Consider the following 6,037-nt stretch of genomic DNA (forward strand, 5'->3'; position numbering starts at 1 on the left):
ATGTGGTAGGCTTTACTCCACAAACAGGAAGTGCCCTTTAAGCTGTAGCCACAAAAATATCATATGAAATATTACCATAAGGTACTGGATGACATCACAATAGATGGTGATCTGTCATCAGCATAGGTCAGGAATTTGGTATAATATACGTAACTGGGGACATTTGAGAGGGACATACTGGATATACATGGCATGTGTGGCAGCTAAGATATAATATTTTTAAGTCTAAAACTTTAGCTCAAGCCAGTATATATGTTTATGAAGTGCTGAAAATACAGTCTATAAATTAGACAAAATAATAGTAATAACCAGGTTGATTATTCCTTTTAGGTTGTCATGTTTTGCATGAGTACTGCATTCTCACTTAAACCTCATAGGATATTTTCCTTATTTTATAGTTGAAGAAACTGAGACTTAGGAAGGTTAAGAGACCTGCCAGAAGGCACTGTATTAATTCTCAGAGAGAAAATCTGACATACAGTGTTAAACAAAATTCAGAAACTTTGTTTTAGAATTTAAAATTTTATAGATATTGTTCCTCTATAAATTAGGCAGAACATATACAGTTTGTACATTAAAGGTATATCAAGCTTGTTGTGGCATCCTTGTTCCAGGAAAATAAAGGGGAAATATGGTTGTTTTATCACTGTTTAGTAGTTTATGCTTCGGCCATCTTTCTGTTAAATTTAATACCTTACATGTATTTATTAGCAATTTTAAATGTTTTCTTTATCCTTCTCAACATTTTTCTTCTTTAGATCACAGGAAATAATGTTTCTTTAGTAAAAGGAAATTATAACTTGGGTTTACTATAATATACTTCCACTAATACTGCATTTAATTCTGTAAGCTCTAAGCTCTCCCCAGGATAGCAGGAAAAACTAGTAACTATTGTCATCTTTCTGAAAACCAAGAGTTCCGTTATTTTCCTCTATTGGCTTTCTCTTTTTATTCTCTCCACTTCAAAAAAACTGCATTTTAAACTGAACTATTTTTTGCTGATTTCTTAATACTATACATAAAGGTGGTAAAAAATGGAAACATTATAGAGCCAGTGAAATTCTTCCCTGAGATAATCACGTTAGCAGTTTTATGTATAGTCTTTCAAATATTCTTATGCTTATATATATAAATAGATATATTATTATATACCTTGTTCTTTTTACACAAATAGAATATTGTACATAACTGGTTCTATGAGCTCCTTTGTATTTATATAACAACATATCATAGGTGCACCTTTGTATGACCATTTATAATAATGGGTAACTCTTATGTATTACTATGTATGAGGCACTGTTTTAAGTACTTTATATATTAACCCCTTTAATCCTTATAACAACTCCACAGATAAGGAGGTTAAGATTCAGAGCCTTAGTGACTTGCCCAAGATGATAAGTCTTAGTAAGTGGTAAAGCTGGGATTTGGACACAGGCAGGATAGTACCAGAGATTTTATGTATATTCTCTCTGCTTCTCAAGAAAGCATTTTCCATTTTTATGGCTCATTTATGAAGAGTGGTCATGAAACAAAAGCTCTACAATTATATTCAAAACCAAAAGGAAACAGATAGTAGATAAATCCTGCTTTTGGGGAAAAAGAGTGTTATTAAAGTAATAACAATGTATATCTCTGAGTGTATAATTTCAATGTTTTTTTCTTTATAACTTTCTTTATGATTTGAATGTCAGTGAATATGTTTTTTAAATCAGATTTACATATTTACATGTTTAAAAGTAAATAAAAAATAAAAACAAGATTGAGAGAAGAGAAATTTTCCTACTTCTATGTATGGTGAGGAACTGTGTATTTACAAAGGCCAAATAAAAAGTACATGTATATATTATATAATGCCTTAAATGTATATTTAATAGCTCTGTGTCAGTTTTAAAGGGTATCTTAAAATGCATAGCAAACTGAATTTTTACTCTTTTATTCATGAACTGAACAACCCTCCAAAAATACTTAGACTTATAATTCTGGCTCCCTCAGAACTTTGGGTTGCACAGAGCTAGTTTGTCAGGCTTCTGTCTACCTTGTGGTGTCCACTCAAATTTTTCTTAATTTTTAAGTCAAATATTTGAGGTAGGCTACTTTAAGTCATAGATTCCTGGCCAACTTATATGTCTACCACTTGGGACTGTGTCTACCACTTAGTCTAGTCAGTTGTGGCTATATGAGGCAGACAGCACAAAGTATTTAATATTACAATTAAAATGTAAAAATAATCATATAGGGGCACCTGGGTGGCTCAGGCAGTTAAGTGTCCAACTTTGGCTCAGGTCATGATCTCACAGTTTGTGAGTTCAAGCCCCTCGTTGGGCTCTCTGCTGTCAGCGCAGAGCCTGCTTCAGATCCTTTGTCCCCCTCTCTCTCTGCCCCTTCCTCCTCTCAAAAATAAACAAACATTTAAAAAATAATAAAAAATAATAAAAAATAAACATATAGATGGTTTATATCAAGCATATTAGAAATATTACTTACAAAAGAATAATAAGCACATATATGAAATTTTTAACTCTTTAAAAACTCAAGTCTAATGTTAAATCCCTCTAATTTATTAATTTACTTAATTTATTAATTTATTTAAATTTCATCATGGTAACATGTTCTGGGATTATGAGGATCTGAGGGCTACAAACAGATCCTTACCTGTCATTCTTCTGTTGACCTATGCAAAACTATTTCAGATGAACATATGTAATAGAAGGTATCATCGAAGTACATTAAAGTCCAGACTTCATTTTTCTGTGTGGAGATCACATGGTCTCTCACTTGTAAGAATATAAGTAAGGTTCTTAACTCCCTTCTGTAATGAGATGTTACTTCTGCCTCTGTGTCTTTTTGTTTCTCTTTTTCTTTATCTCTTAGAGATCCTGTTTCTAATTCTCTTAGATAAATACCCAAAAGTGGGATTGATAGATCACATGATAGTTATATTTTTAAATTTTTAGGAACTTCCCTACTGTTTTCCATAACAGCTGTATCATTTTACATTCCCAGCATTACATACAAGTTCTAAGTTCTCCACATCATGGCCAGCATTTGTTTTCTGTTGTTTTCTGTTGTTTCAGTGATGGCCATCTTAACAGGTGTGGTTTTGTCTTGCATTTCTCTGATGATTAGTGATATTGAACATCTTTTTATATGCCCATTGGCTATTTGTATGCCTTCTTTAGAGAAAGTCTATTCAAGTCCTTTGCCCCACTTTAAATTGGGTTTTGTTTTTTAATTTCATTTTTTTTTTATTATTGTTGTAGGGGTACCTTATATATTTTGGATGTTAACTCCTTATCAAAGAAGTGGTTTGTAAATATCTTCTCCATTTTTAGGGTGCCTTTTTACTCTGTTGATTGTTTTCTTTGCGGCACAAAAGTTGTCAAATGTGCTGTAGGTCCTACTTGTCTATTTTTCTTTGAAATCATAGTCAAGAGCAATGTCTTAAAGCTCTCTCCCTATATTTTTTTTCTAGGATTTTTAGAGTTTTAGGTCTTGAATTTAAGTCTTTGATCTATTTTGAGTTGATTTTTTGTGTATGGTGTAAGGTAAGGTCCAGTTTCTCTTTTGCGTGTGGATATCCTGTTTTCCCAACATATTTGTTGAAAACACTATTCTTTCCTCATTGTGTATTCATGGCACCCTCACTGAAGATTATTAGACCACATATGCATGGAATTATTTCTGGGCTCTGTCTATGTTCCTACAGTCTATAGGTTTGTCTTTATGTGAGTACCATATGTTTTGAATACTGTAGTGTTGTAGTGTATTTTGAAGTCAAGAAGCATGAGGCTTCCACCTTTGTTCTTCTTTCTGAAGACTGTTTTGGCTATTTATGATCCTTTGTGGTTCCATATGAATTTTAGGAATTTTTTCTTATTTCTGTAAAAAAAATGGCATTGACATTTTGATAGGGATTGCATTGAATGTGTAGATTGTTTCTGGTAATGTGGATAGTTTAACATTAGGCCTTTCAGTCCATGAACACAGGATGTCTTTCCATTTGTTTGTGTCATCTTTAATTTCTGTCAGCAATGTTTTATAGTTTTCAGTGTGATCTCTTTCACCTTTTTGGTTGAGTTTACTCCTAAGTATTTTAATGGTATTGCATATGGGACTGTTTTAATTTCCTTTTCAGATTGTTCATTGTTAATATATAGAAACACAGCTGATTTTAATATGCTGGTATTATACCTTGCAACTTTATTGAATTTCTTCATTGTCACTAACATTTTTCTTGTGGAATATTTAGGGTTTTCTACATATAAAATTATGCCATGTACAAGCAAAGATAATCTTACTTCTTCCTTTCCCATTTTGATGTCTTTTATTTCTTTTTCTTTCCTAATTATCCTAGCTAGGACTATAGCACTATATTAATCCTAAATATCAGAGAGTACATATAGCTAAGTAAAAGTACATTCACTGCACACTGCTTATTGTTGTTAACAATTGGAAACTACCTAAGTGTCAAACAGTAGGGGATTTATTAAATAAATCATTATATATTTTCAGTAAAAATTTGCAACACAGCAGATATAAATTAGAAAAGTCCAGAGAAGTTGGAAAATTGTCACAAGTTTTTTTAAAAAAAGATACAAACTACACTGTTTCATGTCAGTCTCAGCCTATCAGTAGTGCTTCTGTTAAACAACTATAGTACTATATTGTATATACTACTAAGTGGTGAGAGCAGACATTCTTGCCCTGTTACTACTCTTAGAGGAAAAGCTTTCAGTTTCTTACCACTAAGTATGATGCTAACTTTAGGCTTACCATATATGGACCTCATTATGTTGAGGTAGTTTCCTTTTATTCTTAATTTATATTGAGTGTGTTTTTTTTTTTATCATGAAAGGGTGTTGAATTTTATCAAATATATTTTTTTCATCTATTGAGGTAATCGTGTGATCTGCCCTCCTGACTTTGTTATGTTAATGTGGTGAATCACATTGATTGATTCTTGTATGTTGAACCATCCCTGCATTCCAGGGATAAACATCACCTAGTCATGGTATATAATTCTTTCCATGTGCTCTTGCATTTAGTTTTGTTAGATTTTGTAAAGGATTTTGCATCTGTATTCATAAGGATTTTTGCATATACCATCATAAGGATTTGGCATATAGTTCTATTTTCTTTGTTTGGCTTGGTATTAGGGTCATACTGGCCTCATAAGATTGGAAGTGTGCCCTCTCAGACAGACCAGACAGAAATAAGTCCTGGGGCAGCCCCCCCCCAAAAGCCAGAATGTTGGATATACTCCCTAACTTTTTCCCTTCCTTCAAAGAAGCTGGGGGTTGGGAGTTTCCCTCTAATCCTGCAATGCCAGGGGGCAGAGCTCTGGAGAGTGGGTGCCATGTCTTTTTTCTAATGGCTTCAATGTAACTGGTTTCATGCTTGCATGTGGTGTAGGAGCTTCTTCACTGGTTTCTGGATTTCCCACAAAGGGAACTGGTCTGTGTATTGTTGTTAATTCAGTGTCTCAGTGGGGAAAGAACAATCTGGTGTTACCTAGTCTACTATCTTGCTGTTATCACCTCTTACTTCTGTGTCTTGTATCAAGAACTACCATAATAATCAGCATTTTAAAGAATTCAAGCATGAACTATTGGGATCTAGCACTTCACCAATGGTCAATTGAGAGCTGATATTTGAAAGAGGAGAACTCTAGGGGACAAATTAATGACAATTTCTTTAGGTTATACTAGGATTGTGTCTGCATTCCTAGATTAGCAGGAATTAAATTTCTAGATCTTTTGTTAAACCATTGTCATGCGGTTCCTTTTGATAATGGACACTAAATTGTGTAACAAGCAATTTTTAAAAAGTGAGATATAGTTCATATGCCATAATATTCACTCTTTTAAAGTGTAATGGGCAGGGGCGCCTGTGGTGGCGCAGTTGGTTTAAGCGTCTGACTTCAGCCAGGTCACGATCTCGCGTCCCGTGAGTTTGAGCCCCGCGTCAGGCTCTGGGCTGAGGGACTCGGAGCCTGGAGCCTGTTTCCGATTCTGCTGTCCTCCCTCTCTCTCTGCCC

Source organism: Lynx canadensis, chromosome C1 (assembly GCF_007474595.2).
Source record: "Lynx canadensis isolate LIC74 chromosome C1, mLynCan4.pri.v2, whole genome shotgun sequence".
Lineage (NCBI taxonomy): Eukaryota > Metazoa > Chordata > Mammalia > Carnivora > Felidae > Lynx > Lynx canadensis.